The sequence below is a fragment of the Rhinichthys klamathensis genome, unplaced genomic scaffold (assembly GCF_029890125.1).
Source record: "Rhinichthys klamathensis goyatoka isolate OS25496 unplaced genomic scaffold, OSU_Roscu_1.1 h1tg000521l_1, whole genome shotgun sequence".
In the NCBI taxonomy this organism is placed as follows: Eukaryota; Metazoa; Chordata; class Actinopteri; order Cypriniformes; family Leuciscidae; genus Rhinichthys; species Rhinichthys klamathensis.
In genome coordinates, this window is record NW_026607000.1 from 282,708 (window position 1) to 301,440 (window position 18,733).

General features: G+C 42.4%; 1 protein-coding gene across 2 annotated transcripts in view; it reads left to right on the forward strand.

Annotated features, from left to right (window-relative positions):
* The first annotated feature begins 1,703 nt into the window (after window positions 1-1,703).
* syt2a (synaptotagmin IIa) overlaps window positions 1,704-18,733 on the forward strand; it is a 105,411-nt gene continuing 88,381 nt past the window's right edge. The window contains exon 1 of one of the 2 annotated variants that reach the window (XM_056238361.1): window positions 1,704-1,778. The gene's annotated coding sequence lies outside the window, so the exon portion shown is untranslated. Of the gene's footprint in view, window positions 1,779-1,806; window positions 2,032-18,733 lie in introns of those variants that run through there. The other variant, XM_056238360.1, reaches the window with a different exon arrangement.

Sequence of the window (18,733 nt, forward strand, 5' to 3'; positions counted from 1 at the left end):
AGACGGTCTACAGCCTGCGTCAGCAGGCGCATCAGTTCCGCGTCAGCTCCAGCGCGGGGACGGCTGGATTCCTGGATCGACGAGGAGGCGGAGTGAAGCGACCATTCCTCGCTGTCTGATGCCAGGATGGAGCAGCAGTTTCTCGTGGCGTGTCCCTCGGCCTCATCCTCAGATGCGATGGCAGTGAGGCTCGTGAGCGGCAGCTGCGCGTTGGTGAGGGGAGGCGGGGAAGGCGAAAGCGAGGCTCGAGGGAGGTTCTCCGGCGAGCGCGTCGCTGTGGCCACGGGTTCCGGCTGTCTCAGGGAACGGGGCTTCTTCCTGCGCGGTCCCACAGAGAGCGAAGTGACTGCTTTGGGGTTGAAGGCTTCGAGTCGAGCCCGCAGGGTCGACAGCGGAAGCGCTTCACAGAGCTCGCAGCCCCCGGACGCGAGGGCGAGCTCTGCATGTTCCAGGCCCAGGCAGAGAGCGCAGATCACATGGCGGTCTCCGACGCTGAGCGGGGTGCTACACGAGCCGCAGGAAGTGCGAGGCATCTTTTAAAAGACACTCGCGCTCTTTTAGGAATAGGTTTGCAAGGTTCTCTCAGATCCAGCGATGCGAAGAGCTCACTGAAGAGATGAAAAATCAGGGAAGTCAGCCTACAGCCCCTACTTTTGTGACACTATGAAGACACTATGAATCTTTCCCGTAGCGTAAGCTAAACTTACGCAATACGAGAGAACCTCTCGTAAGAGAACATTTGACAGAAATCAACTTGTTTAGGCTGATGACACACAAACTGATGTCACACAGATAACAACAGAATAGTGAGAGAGTCTAAAACTCATCTATCAAAAAATCACAGTGAAATCATCTTAATTTATCATTTTGAAAAAAAAAAAAAAAAAAATGCTGTTCACCTGGTAAATGTCCAAATGTTCAAAACCTTTTCTGAGTGATAAACCTGTAAAATTACATTGTTCCCTTTAAAGTGAGAAACACGGGTCGTATGCGTATTCACCTTGTTATTAACGTAACTTTGATAGAGTAACCTGAATGTGTAGAGGCTTCCGGTCTCATCCACTTATATATTTTTTTATTATTGTAATCATAAACGCACTGTTCACGCAGATTATTTTACCATTTACTGCAAGAACACTTAACACTGCCAACATACACTTATTATAGCAAGTATCTTTTGTCCTATCATGACCCTTTGAATCTATTTTATGAACATTTAAATAATCCATAATCGTACATAAAGACTCCTCCTATTAACACACACACACACACACACAAATACAGTCACACTTCTGCACTCTCAAAATTAATTATTGTGGAACTGCTAATATATTATTGATTCCTTGTGCTTTTCCTCATTAGTATGTTGATCTCGATGAAAGCTAGTTACAGTAAATGTTAACAGTTTGTTCTCTCTTCTGCCTTCATCTATATTTTTTAGTCTACATGTCATTCATCCCCTGCGCTTCCTCTGATATTGCACAGCTCAGCTATCCTCTCTCTATCTCTCTCTTTGTGTGTGTGTGTGTGTGTGTGTGTGTGAGGGAGAGGGAGAGGGAGAGGGAGAGGGAGAGGGAGAGGGAGAGAGAGAGAGAGAGAGAGAGAGAGAGAGAGAGAGAGAGAGAGAGAGAGAGAGAGAGAGAGAGAGAGAGAGAGAGAACACAAAGTAGAGTGAACAGGAATATTGGCTGGACGGGCCTCATAAATTGTCTCCATCCAATTAAAGGCAAGAGCATACATTACTGTGCAGCAGCTCAGCCAATCAGGAGACACTGCTGGTAAGTACAGCAGTAAAATATTAAAGGGCTGAGTGAGCAGAGGAAATATCCTGCATGTATGTTCTCTTCTGCTTCTGCATCAGCTGATCTTCAACTCTGAGTCAGTTTACTGTGAATAACGCCGGACGACTGAAGCCACTGCGTATTCTTTAAAGGCACCTCAAGAGAGGAGATTTTAGACAATATAGTGCTTTTCTGAGGCTTTTGGCTTAACATCCCATTAAGTTTCTCTTTGGGACACTCGGCACATATGGTAAGTAGCCATTTTAAAATATGATGTCTGCATAAAAATCCAGTTATTTACTTTTGCATTGTACAAAATACTCAGAAATCATTTAATTTGAAGGCATGTTACCAAATCTGCATGGGTGATTCGTTATTGGGACAGTGCAGATTGGACTATTGTGTAACCTCAAAATCCAGCATTAGAACATATACCTATTATATTACTAAAGGCAAACAATGATTTTATTATTCATTTGATGGATAACTACAAGGTGTACAACGCTTAGTTTTGACTGTATTACTGGCTGTAGTGTTTAAAGATCTAGGTGATTATAGCCTACTTCTATTTTATGTTAGGGTTCTTTATATAATCAATTACAAGATAGCCTTTATTATTGAAATAATGAGAAATAAAAAGTAATAAAGAGTGTTAGTTATATCAATAGTTAAGATATCATATCAACACATCAGCAGCACAAATTATCAAATGTTAATAGCTTTGTTGGTCCCACTTTATAAAGTGTCTTTAACTTGTATGTGCTAACATTTAAATCAATCATTTGAAACAATGCAATTATTATGTACATACATGTTTTTACATTGTACTTTTATTATTATAATTACCTGCATGTAATTACATCTGTAATTCTTTTCAGTAATTACATCTATATGTATACTGTTTACCCTTCCCTTGCACCTTAACCCCCGCTTAAATGCCTTTTTTATCAGCTTAGAGGGCCAGTAGAGGGCGCCATGTCTTACTATAAAATAGGGGTGTCAAAATTAGTTCCCGGAGTACCACTGTCCTGCAGATTTCAACTCCAACTCAAATTAAACACACCTGAACCTGCTAATCACGGTCTTTAGGATTGCTAGAAACTTTCAGGCAGGTGTTTTGGAGCTAAACACTGCAGGACAGTGGCCCTTTAAGGTTTCTAGTTTTGTAGCTTTTATTAGCTTTGAGTTAATCTAAATGCAACCTCTCGTTAGAAAAATCTGTAAACCTCCAAAAATGTATCTATACATACATCAGTCATCAGCTTAAGTTAATGTTACATGCAGTAAAACACCAACAACTTTCATTCCTTTTCACACTATTATGATTACAGGAGAAGATTATTGATTAAAAAATATTTATTTTTGTGCAGTTCTTTGCACAACACTATGCTATGATCTAAAAACATGTTTACCATAGTGCATGATTTGTACATTAAAGGGGACATATTATGAAAATCTGACTTTATCTGTGTTTAAGTGCTATAATCGGGTCCCCGGTGCATCTAACAACCCAGAAAATGTGAAAAGTGACAACAGTAACTTTATTTTAGTAAACCTTTCTCTGCAAGCATGTCAAAAAATAAGCCGATCAGATTTCGCTCCCCTTTTGACGTAGGAAGGGGATCTTATTATAAAATTACAGTCTCTTAATCTGCATGTTTCCACCCATGCGCTGCCATATGGTTTCGCAAGCGACAACAGTGTAACGTTAACCAATCCTAAAGCAAAATTTTGAGCAAAGCATGCAAACTGTTCTGTCGTTGCTGCACAGACGAGTACAGAACACTATTTGAACAAAAAATGTCACAGCTGTCTTATAAAGACCTCAGGGAACTGTGTCAACTTGTGTAAAAGTTAAACATGATGGTACAACGATGAGATGAATCAATGTAACTCCACAACAACTACATAAGTGTATCCACTAACCATTCAGAAACGTCTGTGCGTCTAAAAGTTGCAGTCTTCCTGAGTCTCTCCGTAAAGCTGCACTCTGCTACTGGTTACTCCTGAGATTTTAAATTATTTGTGTGTTTGTAATTGCCAGAGTATCTGAAGCTCATGTAAAGAACCGGCCTCTTCAGAAGGAGGCGGAAGCAGCAGCTCATTTGCATTTAAAGGGACACAAACAAAAACGGTGTGTTTTTGCTCACACTCAAAAAGAGGCAAATTTGACAAACTATACTAAATTATCTGGGGGGTATTTTGAGCTACAATTTCATAGATTTATATTACATCTTGTGAAAAGGGGCATAATATGTCACCTTTAATGCATTAATTTTGATCACATGATTTGTGTCAGCTCCATGTTTAGCTTTTCAGATTTAGTAAACTTGCTCAGTAGCTCACCTGATACAGGATTGAAATTGCGATGTGGACCTTGAAACACGAGTCATGACAAAAGAACTTGTAGAAGCAAGCTAAAATGGTATGGCATGCTTTAGAAAATGCGTTTTTATCTCATATTTGCTTTTGATAACATTATCAGTAAGGTTTAGGCATTAGTGTAGGTGGCACATTATTTCATAAGGCTACATTTTTTTAGCATTTTAGCGCCACTCGCCAGACATTTCATTCATGAACTGTTGTGATACATGCAACAAACAACATACATAATTACCTTAATTATACCTCAATTATAAGTACATTGTAATTCTAGCAATAGCAAACAGCAAATCATGTTGTGCTTTGCAATGCTAGCTAATGCTCCTTTGTTTTCTCTAGCATGTGACCCAGAAACAGATCACCTAAGGCCTCGTCCACACAAATACGTTTTCGTTTGAAAACGCATCTTTTTCTCTCCGTTTTGGCCTTCCGTCCACACTGAAACGTTTTTGTCATGCGAAGACGTAGCTTTTTGTAAACTCGTTCCCAAGAGGATAACTTTGAAAATGGTGTTTTTGCGTTGTAGTGTGGACTGCGAAAACGGAGGTATTTGAAAACGGTACGCAGGTTCAGTCTTGCAACGCTTATTGAATCGATAGATATGTGTATAGCGGTATTGTGCCTGTTATGTGCCATTCACTTTCATAATGTTGTTAAATATATGTTTCTTTGTACAATCTTTATATCACAGTCCTGCAAAGAGGGCAGAAAATGTACTCGCAATTGCTTTACTGCAGCAAAACATGAGAGCAGTTGCGTTTTAGACTAAATATATAATGGTGAGTGAGTGCGACCTGGATACATCAGTGAATGGTGAGATATTTTGTTAAATAAAATGATCCTGTCTGAAGAATAGCATGAGAACTTTATGATGCCTGTTCCGTCTGTATCATCTCAGTGAGTTTTCATGAGGGTTTAAACACTCGCTGTTAGGTGAATTTAGCGGGGGTTTTTGTTGTTTTTTTACATTTGGAAAATGCTTGAAAACGCTAGTGTGGATGGAGAGCGTTTTGAAACGAAAAAGACATTTTCAAATGTATCCGGTTTAATGTAGACGTAGCCTAAAGGACTATAGGCATGTCCTTCAAAATGTCCTGCCCTATAACTTCCTCTTTCAATAGGAAACACATTACCACTGCAAATAAAACTGCTTGAATACGATCCTTAAATAATCCTAATGAGGTAATAGAAGTCAACCAGGCAAGAAGTTAGGTCTAATTACAGATTTTAATTAAAACATTCTGGTAAATTTTCCCCAACTAATCCCTGTGCAATGGGCAATCGATTCATTCGACAAGACTGGTCTTCCTGCTGGGCTTGATGACAAGCTGATAAATCTTGGTACAGCAAAGCTTGACTGTGCGTGTTACTACATTAGGGGAAGTGTGTAGGCCATGTGTGTGTGTTATCTGTTCATAGTGTGTGTATATGAGGACGGGAGAGTGGTGTTGTGTAAGCAGTGTAAAGGAGAGGAAATAGTCTATGTAGGGCAGAAGAAAGAGGGAGGAGCATGTGTTGGAGAAAGAGAGAATGGTACAGGAACATAAAAGACAGAGGGGCACTGTGGGTGAGTATGAGCGAGAGAGGAGATGATGGAGTGGGTGTGCTGAAAGCTTCAAGCACTGCGGTATGTTGCAGCGCCCAGCCCCCCCCCATTGAAAGTGCAGCATGCACACTCCAAACATTACTCTTATTCTAATGTGTATCATACTCGTGCGTTCTATGTGATATTCATAAAGCGTTTGACCAACCCCCACGCGGTGCATCCAAAATACTATTCCTGTCCTCTGAGCGCATCACTCAATCTGATGCGGTGTCACAGCGAGGTCCGGCCGCACAAGGTGACATCCCCTGTCAAAATGTTCTATGTCTCTAAATGACCGTCAAATGCTTTCACATTCTTTTGTGTTGAAGAGCTTTTAAGTCATTCATATTTGACAGCATGGCACTAAGTAATGCCAAGGTCATGGGTTTCGAATCCCAGGGAATAGAAAAACCGATCCTGAATACACTATTAACCCTTTCATGCATGAGTTATCACAGCCTCAGGGTTTTTTTTCCCTCTATGTATTCTTATTGCTCTTGGGGCATGAAAAAAAAGATTTTAACTTATTATTTTGTTCTCACATTTTTTCAAAGAGATTTTCAGATGTCCACTTGAGTGGACAGTGTGCATTTTTGGTTTTAAGTTAAAATTTCAATAGTTTTTACTTAGTACTCTGTCCTGTCATCCTACTCAGAGAGTAAAGGTAAAAGCAGTGCATTGCTTCAGTACAAACTCATTTAAATATGCTTTTAGAGGGATATAAATGGAAAAGCAACCTTTAATAGATATATGTCAATATATCTATATTATATTAGATTATCAGACACATTTATGCATCACTTCGGATTTGAAAGATCAACAGATTCTAAACAAGCACGGGTAGCATTTGAGAAGCAATATGTTGTTTTTTTATCTCACCAACTTTGTAAAATACTACTTGAATGTATGTTGTATCAACACCGGCAGTTTGTTTTGTCACTGGTGCTGAAAGTTTAAATTTAGGCAATTTGTTTTTAATTAGCATATTTAATGATTTATAGGGAAAGGAGTTTTGTTGAAAGGTTGATATATCACCAACATGTATTTAAAAAATATCGATCCATGAGGCCTGTCATAGCGCAGAAACAGTTAAAGTCACAGTTAAAAATATTATTATATCAATTTGAGAACTCCAATAAACACTTGCAGAACTGCCAAGCCACTCTCAAGGTCTGTGAAACTGTGAAAGGCAGCAACGTGTACAGTCGACATATTTTTCTGTTGAACTCTGTTCAAATTTATTTGTATTAAGATGTAATAGTGAGCCCGTTCTCATCCTTTGGCGTCATATAGGTGACGCCATATGACAAAACGGCGAAATACTACGCACATGGCACCCTTTAGCGTGAATATAACACGCAATCCCAAGGCGTCATAAAGTTGGCTGGCATCCTTTAGCGTGAATATGAGACGCAGACCCTACCCCACACCTAAACCTACCCATCACAGTGCGTGCTATATTCACGCTAAAGGGTGCCATGTGCGTAGTATTTCGCCGTTTTGTCATATGGCGTCACCTATATGACGCCAAAGGATGAGAATGCGTTGAAATAGTCAGGCTCAGACTGCCTTGTCACAACTACGTTTTCTGACCAGATGTAACGACACTTCAACTGTCAGGTCTGCCGTGGAGAGCGATCATCAAAAGTCCGCAAAAGTGTGCCTGTTACAAACCCTATGTAGGTTTGTAACAGGAAGTGAGACTGGAATTACTGACGAAATGTTTCCGGCAGTTCAGAATGGGTTCTTTCTTTTGGGAGACAATAACTTTATTTATCGTGCACTTTATCGTGCATTTTATTTATCGTGCATCTTTGAAACTTTGCAGACCTTTTTCATTCACAAAACGCTATATTAAACACTGCATTAAAGGTAATATCTGAAAAAAAAGCATAATAGGTTCAATTTAAAGGTGACATATTATGCCCCTTTTCACTATGTAATATAATTCTATGGTGTTCCCAGAATGTGAAATTTCAGCTCAAAATACCCCCCAGATAATTTATTATAGCTTGTCAAATTTGCCCCTTTTTGGGTGTGAGTGGAAACATGACGTTTTTGTGTGTGTCCCTTTAAATGCAAATAAGCTACTGCTCCCCGCCCTCGTTCAGAAGATGGCTGATCACACATGCTTCGGATGCTCTGGCAATAAAAAAAAAAACATACAAATCTGATTAATCAAGAATCTCAGAAAAAAACAGTAGCGGAGTGCAGCCTTATGGAGTGTCACATTCATGTAGTTCTGTCAGGTCCATTAAGTCAAGAACACACAGACAAAAAAATAATTTAAGAATTTTATTGAATAGATTGCAAACAAGTTGATGTTCCTGAATTAAAATTTGGCGGTATGGCTCTGTTCAGGGAGTCCTCTGACCTTTCATGAGCACCATGAAATAGCAGAGAGTCAGAGGACAGCAGCAGCAGCATTAGGGAACGCTCACACGGTTTAAGACTGTGAGAGCTAAAATATCCCCCTGTGAACAGAGCAGGCAACATGACATAAGCAAATGCCACGTTATGCATAAGGAGGAGCTGGGGAGGTGGCGGGCAGCAGAAGCGAGCAGCGAGCCAGCAGAGCGAGCAGCAAACCAGCAGAGCGAGCAGCAAACCAGCAGAGCGAGCAGCAAGCATGTATGAGCAAGGTGAATGAGCTTTAAATAGGGCACCTTGTTTGAGCTTTGGCCATTGAGCAGCGAGGGGAGTTAATCAGCTAATGCAGCTCAGCTGGAGCAGATCAGCTGACGGGACAGTGTTGATAGCAAAGCATTAGCAGCGTCTTGACTACCTGGCCTGCCAGAACTGACGCTGACGCTCAATTTTTGACTCGTTATGTTTAATACACCTGCCTTCGTCACTCATCTGTTGTCATGGATACTAATTACATTCAGCTGTGCACTCATCAGTCACCATCATTAATAAGGGTGTCACGATTTCGATTTTAAATCGAAATCGATCGAAATTAAAAGTCACAATCTCGAACTTTGAATAAAAAAATGGAATCGTCGATGCTCTCACGCCCCCATGTCACGTCCATGTCACGGAAATAAACACGCGTGTTGAAGTGCTGCGAGTTAACCTCCTCTAACTTAGCTACAGCCAGTCAAAAGATAGCATGGCAACTGCAGATGCAGGAGACCCATCGACAGAACTTGAACCGTCTACTCTTTCATTGAAGTCACCGGTGTGGAAGTATTTTGGATTTCCAGTGAGTTATGTTGTCAACGTTTAACGTTTGCGCTTCAAAGGAGCCACAGTTTGCAAGCTCAGCTATGTGCGTGTACCATATTCTTCCACTGGCAGCACGACTAACATGGCAGGGCATCTCCACGAAAACATAGTTTTATCTTTTAAATCAACAACTGTTTGTTTGTTTTGTGAACTTGAATGTCGTCATCTGCCTGTTTGCGAGGCGGCTTTATGTATGTGTGCAAAGAAAACCATCTCTCAGAGAGCACGCGCGTACTGAATTGTTTAAAGTCGCTTGAATGTTCAAACTGGTAAGACTTAAAAAGATGTGCAAATGGTAAACTTTAGTTACTCGCGATGCAATGCTTGCCCGATTATGCAAGTGACAACTGCGTCATGTCACGACTCGCGAAACGTGAGAGCAGCGCGCTTGACGATTGCCTTGTGCAACCCATTTTGAGAGAGAGAGAGAGAAGACGTGGCACCGCTGAACAGTCACGCTGTTTGTGAAATTGCATTTCGCAGACAGTTTAAAATGACTGATTTGATTTTATAATCTGCGTATGGCAGGTTATGGCAAAATATGGCAGGTTATTTTGCTTAAGTTTCCAATTGACTAAAGATATAAGGTATTGTATTATATTATAAGCACTTTATGTTGTTAATAAATGTTTTAAATTTGACAATGTAGTGTGGTACATTACGAACAAAGGTCAGATATTATATTGCATAAAAGTATATTCTAAAAACCTGTGCTTTTAAAAAAAAAAAAATGGAAAAATCGAGAATCGAATCGAACCGTGACCTTAGAATCGAAAATTTCAATCGAATCGAATATTTGGAGAATCGTGACACCCCTAATCATTAACACCTGTATATATGTTCTGTTCTGTTCTGTTTCAGTTCAGTGACCGGTATTGTCTATCTATGTTGAGTGTGTGTTGCTATCCGTTTGCCTTTCTTTTGGACCTTTAGAGAATAAACCTTTTGAAGTGAATCATATACGTCTTCCTCATCTGTCTGCCAGCAACCACCTCTGACAGAATACCGGACCAAACAAGTTGAAAGCGTTTGTTGGATTTTCTTTTTTTTCTCTCCCTGTTTTCGTGTTCAGTGTTTTTGTTCCGTTTTCACCCCTGCTTGCACCATGGACTTTCCAGCAGTTAAACTCATGTGCCTTGAGCAGGGAGAACACTCCCTCGAGAAATACTTAGAAGAGTTTTTGAGTCTCGCTCATCAGACCACCTTCCCGGACAACTGCCTGTGCACGTTCCTGCATGTCGGACTCAACGCTCCCACATGTGCACAGTTGTCCGGGGAGGTTCCTCGAGGGAGATTCACGTCGCATGTTGAGTGGGTGCTGGCGCCCTTCGGATCTGCGTTCGATGTCGAGGATGCCGCCAGCCTCACTCCCCATCCAGTGCCCAGCCAGAACCACCCAGACGGCGAGGATCGTCTACCTGAGCCCACCGCAGGTAGCGTGACGGAGACCGTCGCGATGTATGAGTCCGCACCCACAAGAGCGACCGAGGACCATATCGCCACGGAACCAGAGCAGCGCGCGCCTGGCCAGGTGTGTGAGCCGGCCGAGCCATTCATCACCGAGGGAGTGCTGGTGGACTTCGAGGGTTCGTAGTGAGCCAATCACAGCCTCTCCCATCACTCTCCAAACTATCCCGAACACTTTAGTTTTTTGGGATTCTGCATTGGAATTTCGGTCTCTCCCCCAGTCTCCAGCCATCTGTGCCACCCAGTCATCTCCGTCAACCTTCAGTACCTCGGCACCACCTCGGACCTGTCAGGAGCCATCCCCTCTTGGGCATGAGGAGCTCCGTCCTGCCTCGGTGCGCTACTCCCTGCCTCGACCTGTCGCCCTGGCTCCCGCAACTGGGCTCCTTCCACCCTCGACCTCGCCGTGGACCATCGGCCATTCGGTCTTGCCCGGACTCCCTCGGCTCGCCGGCTCCACCGAGGTCAGACATCGCTTCACCTCCGCTGCGGACTTGTGGACTTGTCCTCGCCATCGTCTTCTCCGGTCAGCCCCATGGCGGCCCTCATCAGTATTCCTCCATGGCTCCTCCCTCCATCAACGCTGCCGTGGGGCACCACCCTGGCTGTGGCCTGGATGGAAATCCATCAGCCCCTGCTCAAGGCCACCCCTTGGCTCACACCACCTTCATCACCACCCTGGACTTTGTTGTTCGTCCCCGTCGTCTGTCCACCCCAACCCCTTTCTGTTGGATCTTTAGAGAATAAACCTTTTAAACCCTCTCTTTCATCTCTCTCCTAGCCTCTTTCGATCTCAAACGGCTCATCACCACCGGTACTCACAAGTCAGGCAACCAACTGGACCTGGTTTACACACGCAACTGTATCACAGACAACATTTTGGTTAAACCTCTCCAAGTTTCAGATCATTTCCTCATTACTTTCAATCTACAACTCACTACCCATGCTCCACCAACCTCCCCACCATTTACTTTCAGACGAAACCTGCGCTCACTTTCTCCATCCCATCTTTCCTCTGCTGTGTCATCTTCTCTTCCCTCACCCTCACATTTCTCATCTCTGGATGTGAATACTGCAACGGATACTTTATGCTCCATCCTAACCTCTTTTTTAGACAATATCTGCCCTCTCTCCTCTAGGCCAGCACGCACTGCTCGCTCCAACCCCTGGTTATCTGAGGTTCTTCGTGAACACCGGACTGAACTCAGGGCAGCGGAGAGGAAATGGCGCAAATCAAAAGACACATCTGACCTCAGTAGGTATCAATCTCTGCTCTCTGCCTTCTCTGTTGAAGTTCACGCCGCAAAATCTTCATATTTCCACAACAAGATCAACAGCGCCTCTAACACACGTTCACTGTTCAAGACATTAAATTCTCTCCTCTGTCCACCTCCACCACCACCCACCTCCTCTTTAACTGCTGATGATTTTGCTAACTTCTTCACTAACAAAACTACAACTATCAGCAGTCAGTTCTCAGATTCACACACACAGGAACCCAGACTAACCTCTCCCACAGCCAATAACCTTCTCTCCTCCTTCACTCCACTAACCGAGGAAGAAGTATCTAAACTTCTCCTCTCCAGTCATCCTACCACCTGCCCTCTAGACCCCATCCCCTCACACCTTCTACAAGCCATCTCTCCCACACTTCTACCAGCTCTCACACACATTATCAACTCATCCCTCCACACTGGCATTTTCCCTACAGCATTTAAGCAGGCTCGGGTAACTCCTCTGCTTAAAAAACCAACATTAAACACATCACTTCTAGAGAACTACAGACCTGTCTCTCTCCTACCATTCATTGCGAAAACACTTGAACGAGTTGTTTTTAACCAAGTATCATCCTTCCTGTCTCTGAACAACCAGCTGGATGTCAACCAGTCTGGCTTCAAGAAAGGACATTCAACTGAGACTGCATTGCTGTCAGTCACGGAAGCCCTGCGGATCGCAAAAGCTGCTTCCAGATCATCAGTTCTCATTCTACTGGACCTGTCTGCTGCCTTCGACACTGTGAATCATCAGATCCTCTTGTCTGCCCTCTCATCACTGGGCATCACTGGAACCTCCCTCAACTGGTTTGAGTCCTATCTCACAGGTAGGTCCTTCAAGGTCACATGGAGAGGTGAGGTATCCAAAGCACATCAACTGACCACAGGGGTTCCTCAGGGTTCAGTTCTCGGACCGCTCCTCTTCTCCATTTACACCACATCACTGGGACCCATCATACAGGCACATGGTTTCTCTTACCATTGCTATGCTGATGACACCCAGCTCTACCTCTCATTTCAACCAGATGATCCCACAGTAGCTGCACGGATCTCAAGCTGTCTGGCGGACATCTCGGCATGGATGAAGGAACATCACCTGCAGCTCAACCTGGCAAAGACTGAGCTCCTCATCCTCCCTGCCAATCAGTCTCTTCAGCACGACCTCACTATCCAGCTAGATTCATCATCACTCACCCCATCAAGGTCGGTCAGAAATCTTGGAGTAATCTTTGATGATCAGCTGACCTTCACAGACCACATTACAAAGACAGCTCGATCATGCAGGTTTGCTATGCACAACATCAGGAAGATCAGGCCTTTCCTAACTGAGCATGCAACACAACTTCTCGTCCAGGCCCTGGTCATTTCTAGGCTTGATTACTGCAATGCTCTTCTGGCTGGACTTCCATCATGTGCAACTAAACCTCTACAAATGATCCAGAATGCTGCAGCTCGTCTGGTCTTCAACGAGCCCAAAAGGGCCCACGTCACTCCTCTGTTCATCTCTCTGCACTGGCTACCACTCGCTGCTCGCATCAAGTTCAAGGCTTTGACGCTTGCTTACAGATTGACCACAGGTTCAGCTCCCTCCTACTTCCACTCACTACTACAAGTCTACATCCCTACCAGAAGCCTACGATCGGTCAATGAGCGACGGCTCGTGGTACCATCACAGCGGGGCACAAAATCACTCTCCAGAACATTCTCATTCGCGGTTCCATGCTGGTGGAATGATCTCCCCACCCTCATCCGAAATGCAGAATCCCTGACAGCATTCAAAAGACAACTGAAAACTCATCTCTTCCGGGAGCACTTAACATAACATAAAAAAAAAAAAAAAAAAAATCCTTTCCTTTAAATCCTCGCTTGCCTGGCTTATGCTACTCCGAGCTATGTCTGAACTTTGTATTTTGAGCACTTCTTGCGTTGTTTTTGCCTCTTCACGATGACTCGCTTGGTTTAGTCCTCAGTTGTAAGTCGCTTTGGATAAAAGCGTCTGCTAAATGACTAAATGTAAATGTAATGTAAACCTTTTGAATTGAACCGTATACGTCTTCCTCATCTGTCTGCCAGCAGCCACCCGTGACATGGAGAGAGTTGGGAAGAGGTTGCAACTTTTAGACTGAACCTGGACAATTCTGAATGGTTAGTGGAAACATTTATGTAGTTGTTGTAGAGTTACATTAATTCTCATTGATACTCATTGAAACTCATCGACTTGCATGTACCGTCATTCAATTTTAATTGTATTGCGCTTTTCACAATTCACTTCGTTTCAAAGCAGCTTTACAGAAAATGCATAAGTTCACATTACAATTTAGAGTGATCTGTTATCAGAGGTAACTGTCTAAGTTATGTATTTCAGAAATGTACAGTTAACTTAAAAAAAATAATTAAACAATATAATAATTTAAGGCAGAAACAATGAGCTCATTGATGTAATGAATACTTGTTTGTTAACAAATGATTATGATATTTACAAAAATTTGGCATTCGGTGCATGTGTGACTTTTACACAAGTTGACACAGTTTCCCGAGGTCTTTATAAGACAGCTGTGAGATTGTTTGGTCAAATAGTGTTCTGTGTTTGTGCAGCCAACGACAGAACAGTTTGCATGCTTTGCTTAAACTTGTGCCATTGCGTTAGAACTGGTTACACTGTTGTCACTTGCGAAAACCAAATGGCGGCGCCATGGGTGGAAACATGCAGATAAGGGACTGTAATATTATAATAAGATCCCCTTCCTACATCAGAAGGAGAGCGAAATCTGATCGGCTTATTGTTTGACATGCTTGCAGTGAAAGGCTTACCGAAATAAAGTTACTGGGTTGTCACTTTTCACATTTTCTGGGTTGGTAGATGCACCGGGGACCAGATTATATCACTTAAACACTTAAAAAGTCAGATTTTCATGACATCTCCCCTTTAAGTCCTCCAGCATCTTCTCTAATATGTAAATTGTTATGCCCATCTTAGACTATTATTTGTGGCATTCCAGTCATATAAAGATACAAAAAGGAATGCAAACTATACAATGAAACTAACAGGGACAACAATTTGGAATAACTGCATTATTTACAGCCAGATTTATTGATGAACAGCTGCTGTGAATTGCTGAAATAAGACCGTGCAGTTGCGGTCTGAGCCCACAAGGGTTAAATGCTCTCATCCATGCATTAACCGGGGAGTATGCAGTAGTTTCCCTTCATGATGCTTTCTGCATGGCAGTGCTTGAAGCTTTATCTGTGTGTGTTTTCAGACAAGCTTGAATTGCACCCTTATTTCTTGTCATGGTGCTGTAAGAAGAGCGGAGAATTAAGGGAGGGAGTGAGAGAGAGGGGGGAAGAATTTAATCAAATTTAGACCTCCAAGAATAGAGGCGGTAAGAATAGAGAAGAGAAAGAGGAGGAGGAAGAGAGAGAGGAACATGGAGTTGTGGCAGGACAAACTGCAGGCACCACTGAAAATGCTGCAGTGAGCTGCATAATTAATCCAAAGGGAAGGCAGAGAGGAGGAGTCAGGGGCGGAGCTTAGAGCAAGCATGATTGAGCGTTACCGTGCTGCTCTCGTGCTTCGCTATTACTGTATTCCCTTTGTACTTTAGGCTTATCACATTGTGTTCCTCTGTGCTATGGGGGGATGTTACAGACAGAGGAGGACATCACAGCTTATCTGCCATCAATTCATATTTAAGCGATGACAGTATTCTCAAAGAGTACACACTGTCCTCTGCATGTCTGTGGCGATGCATCATGTTGTGCATCCCAAATAATTCAGATTCTGCCAATCCGGCTGAAAGGATGTGTTCATTTAGCCATAAATAAAATGGCTGTTCTCCTGTAAAGGAGTGCACAGTGAGTGAACACAGCAGTGCCTAGAGAGAATCTTAAAAGCAGTCCTCCTTTGCTGTGAAAGAAAGGAAGGAATGTTATGGCTTGAACCAAGTAAAGATTGTTGAAACGGCTAACAAGCTTTTCAAGATCAGGGCTGTCTCATATGTGCTGAATTTTTTTTCTTCTTCTTATAATTCCAGCTTTAAATTCTCACATGAACCTGCAATGGAGCACAGAAACAGGACTCTCTGGCATTTGCACATCCTAAAAGTCATGTAGAGGGAAGTGACTTAATTATTACGTTTTTTAAGATAAATAAATGTTAAAATTTGGTAATACACTTAGAATGGGTTGCTCCAAATAGTGCTAGCAAAAGCAAAAAGGAAACCTTTTACCTTGTTGTATAAATTAAACAATAATTCATAAGACAATTTGGTAACACTTTATTTTACAGTGTCCTTGTTACATGTTACATACTTACTATATTAATAACAGTAAATTATGCATAATTGCTAATTACTAACCTTAAAGGGTCATGAAACCCCTTACCAAATTTTCTGAGATTTTTACAGAGGTATGTGTGTTGAACACCATTGAATACAATGTTAGCATCAGTTAGATTTAATAGTAGGGTTAAAATGGTTAAATTTGAGTTTTTTTCCGCTTTTTTCGTCTTCCGGGTTTAAAATCTTCATCACAGGCTGTGACGTGGCAGTGCACTGTGTGTGCGTTGATGACTCATCGGTGTCTCATAATTATTAATGAGAGTCTGAGTTTTCATATCCTATGAGAAGACACCGTCTCTTAATTATTCATGACACCACGTGGATCTTTCCAATGACAGACATGTCAAACTGTGACATCGCGTAGTAGATGAGAGAGGCAATCATGGGACGCAAGTGTTTGTTTTCGTGGTGCAAAAGTCCAATTGGGTTGAATATGTTTCCCTGCGATGCTGCCCGGGCTAGACTCTGGGCAGATTGTGATAGAAGAGCAACTTTGACTTTGACTTTTGAATTTACCACTCGTTACAACTGAGGTATGCAGCAAAGCATTTGTGAAGCCACAACACGCACAACCTTGAGGCGGATGGGCTACAACAGCATAAGACCCCACCGGGTACCACTCATCTCCACTACAAATAGGAAAAAGAGGCTACAATTTGCAAGAGCTCACCAAAATTGGACAGTTAAAAACTGTGAAAAATGTTGCTTGGTCTGATGAGTCTCGATTTCTGTTGAGACATTCAGATGGTAGAGTCAGAATTTGGCGTAAACAGAATGAGAACATGGATCCATCATGCCTTGTTACCACTGTGCAGGCTGGTGGTGGTGGTGTAATTGTGTGGGGATGTTTTCTTGGCACACTTTAGGCCCCTTAGTGCCAATTGGGCATCGTTTAAGTGCCACGGCCTACCTGAGCATTGTTTCTGACCATGTCCATCCCTTTATGGCCACCGTGTACCCATCCTCTGATGGCTACTTCCAGCAGGATAATGCACCATGTTCAAATCATTTCAAATTGGTTTCTTAAACATGACAATGAGTTCACTGTACTAAAATGGCCCCCACAGTCACCAGATCTCAACCCAATAGAGCATCTTTGGGATGTGGTGGAACGGGAGCTTCGTGCCCTGGATGTGCATCCCACAAATCTCCATCAACTGCAAGATGCTATCCTATTAATATGGGCCAACATTTCTAAAGAATCCTTTCAGCACCTTGTTGAATCAATGCCACGTAGAATTAAGGCAGTTCTGAAGGCGAAAGGGGGTCAAACACAGTATTAGTATGGTGTTCCTAATAATCCTTTAGGTGAGTGTATTTAGGCTATATCTTGTAAATGTAAAATGTAAATTATTTTGGATAAAAGTGTTTATGCCAAATGCATAAACGTAAAATGTATACAAATTAAAAATAAATGACTCTTTAAAGGTGAATTCAGTAGTTCTTTAGCTAGAGTTCAAATCAATTTTATTAGTGTACTTTAAAAACAGGGTAGGTGATTTGTTCCTTTTTTTTTTCTTTTTTTTTTTTTTGCTATGCTTGTTGAAAGTCTCTTCACATCCTGATAGCAATAACAAAGTTAGGTCCAATCATTTAATTCGGTCCGAATGCAATGATACGATACTCTACCTGCCTGTCAACGTATGCAACGTATGCATTTCTATATACACTTGCTCGCGCAGACATCACACGTCATCAGCGTGTTTCATGCTGTGCAGAGTTAGACAGACGTCAGTCACCTTGCGCCGCAACCGAAACAGCAGCCGCCTTTTACAGCTCCTCCTGAACCAAAACAACGAGCTTATGCTGTTTATATGGAAACCCGCGACGTTAAACTCAAAGCAATTCATGACTCAAATTTATGCGTTTCAATGGCAACACTATCAACGCTGAAATGAATCTGCAGCTGTCAGGTGGTACAGGTCAGTGCTCTTTATGTTCATTATTATTGTAACGTTACATGCTTTGAGACATGAGGTAGTTTAACGGTGTCTCTCGTGACACTTTTGTTTGCTCCCTGCTGTAGTGGCTTTGAAGACGTTTTGAAGGGAGGGTGGAATGAGGCTAAGAGGCTAGCAACAGCGAGCTAGCTTTGAAGCTTAAGTTTAAAGCTAGCTTGCTAATTAAAGCTAGCTAGCCTCTTCGGAAATTGCCTACCTTTAGTATCGATACCACAATGGTGTTAGATGCTGCGCTGCTATCTATCGATGTGGTCCAGCTCTTTCATCTCTGAGTTTTATGTAAATTACACTCATACTAGTGAGTTTTAGAGAGTGGTATACAGTAACAACAATTAATTCCCTTACCTGACAAACAAAAAAGAAGCAGCTGAGCAACTTAAACATTACTAGGGATTTTCTCTCCCATCAAATCTTTCCACTTTATGGTATGCCGAAGCAATGTTTATGCTCGTTACAGTCTTCATCTCATGTGATTTATTTATTTATTACTGAGAGCGTTGTAAACTTTTGGTTTTATAGACTTAAGTGTTTTCACTAAATTTTTATGAAAGGACTAAACCAGACTTGAACAAGCAGTGGCTACATAAGAGCCACAGCTCATTGCATCTGAACACAAGATACTTCAACAGTTCGAAGCAGTGGCGTAGCCACGAGGGGGCCTGGGTGGGCCTAGGCCCCCTCATTTACATGTCCGGCCCCTCAGATTTCTGATTGC